This window comes from Pan troglodytes, chromosome 4 (assembly GCF_028858775.2).
Source record: "Pan troglodytes isolate AG18354 chromosome 4, NHGRI_mPanTro3-v2.0_pri, whole genome shotgun sequence".
In the NCBI taxonomy this organism is placed as follows: domain Eukaryota; kingdom Metazoa; phylum Chordata; class Mammalia; order Primates; family Hominidae; genus Pan; species Pan troglodytes.
In genome coordinates this window covers 147,421,105-147,422,775 of record NC_072402.2, presented here as the reverse complement: position 1 = coordinate 147,422,775, position 1,671 = coordinate 147,421,105, and the positions used below count along the sequence as shown (strand labels likewise).

The following is a 1,671-nucleotide window of genomic DNA, read 5'->3' as shown; positions in this document are numbered from 1 at the left end:
ATAGCATTCTTTCATGCACAAAAGTTTTTTATTCTGATGAAACCCCCAACTTATTTTTCATTTGTTCCTTTTGTTTTTGGTCTAAGAAACTGTTGCCAAACCCAAGGTTATAAAGCTGTTCTTTTCTTAGACTTTTATGGCTTTAGCTCTTATATTTAGAATTTTATTCATTTTGAGTTAATTTTTGTACATGATGTGTGGTAAGGTCCAACTTTGTTCTTTTGCATGTGAATATTCAGTTGGCCTGGCACCATTTGTTGAAGAAACCCTTCTTTTCCCCCATTGAATGGTCTTGGCACCCTTGTTGAAAATCAGTTGACCATAGTTGCATACGTTTATTTCTGGATTGTCAATTCTATTCCATTGATCTATATGCATGACTATCCTTATGCTGGTAGTACATGATTTTGATTACTGTAGCTTTGTAGTAAGTTTTGAAATTGGCAAATGTGAGTCTTAACACCTTGTTCTTCTTTTTGCAAGATTGTTTTGACTATTTGGGATCCCTTGCAATTCTGTGTACATTTCAGAGTCAGCTTTTCTACTTCAGCAAAACGGAATTTGTGGGATTTGGGGACTTTGATAGGGATTGCATTGAATCTGCATATTGCTTTGGGGAATATTGTTGTCTTAACAAAATCAAGTCTTCTAAGACTCTACTCTCAGGGCTCATTTCTATCATTCAATACTAGAGAAGTTTCTCTGAATGTTTAGAGCACTGGAAACCAAACGGAGGAGGCGGGCATTCTTTCCTGAGCATGCAGCCAGCTCATAGTGCTGTTTTGTTGCAGCTGCCGCTTGCCATTGATGATCCTTCTTCTCTTCCTTCAGGGGAGTGAGGAGACGACGCGGTCTTAGTGGTTCCCATAAAAATAAACAAATAAATTAATGATAGAAATTAAAATTTAATTTAAAAAGTGAGTCTTCTAACCCATAAGCAAAGAATGTCTGTATATTTAGGTCTTCTTTCATCTCTTTTAGCAGTGTTTTAAAGTTTCCGTAAAGAAGTCTTACACCTTCTTGGGTAAATTTATTCTTACGTATTCTGCTCTTTTTGGTACTATCCCACGCAATTTTTTGAACCAATTTTTTTAACTTATGATATCATGAACATCTTTCCATGTTAATGGTATAAAGGGCAAAAATTATTTTATGGCACTTTATAGATATACTGCAATTTTTTATTTTTTATTTGAGACAGGGTCTTACTATGTTGCCCAGGCTGAACCCCAATTCCTGGGCTCGAGGGATCTTCCTGCCATATCCGGGACTATAGACATGTGCTACCAGTCCAGCTAGACTACAATTTGCTTCAACAATCCCTTATTATTGACTGTCTTGGTTATTTCAAATTTTTAATTGTCATAAATAAGGATTCATTGAGTTTCTTTACAATGTACATCTTTGTACACTTATCCAATTATTTCCTTTGGATAACCTCCCAGAAATGAATGTATTAGGTCAAAGGAGAGGAATACTTGTAAAGCTTTGATGAATGTTGCCAAATTTTCCTCCAAAAATATCAGACCAACACCCACTCTGAATAGCAGTGGATGGGGTTCTCTTCCTCATGCGGGATCCAGGTTGCTTTTACCCAATGTCTCTTCCAGAAGGAGAAAACAGGAGCCCCGACATGCTCCTTCACTGGGCAGAAACTTTGAACAAGACAGT

At 36.8% G+C, this 1,671-nt stretch overlaps 1 non-coding gene across 1 annotated transcript; it reads left to right on the top strand.

The window, feature by feature from the left end:
- Nucleotides 1-650: 650 nt before the first annotated feature.
- Nucleotides 651-862, top strand: LOC112209392 (small nucleolar RNA U3). Its single transcript, XR_002944124.1, has one exon. It is a non-coding gene; the product is annotated as a small nucleolar RNA U3 (small nucleolar RNA).
- The last annotated feature ends 809 nt before the right edge of the window (nt 863-1,671 follow it).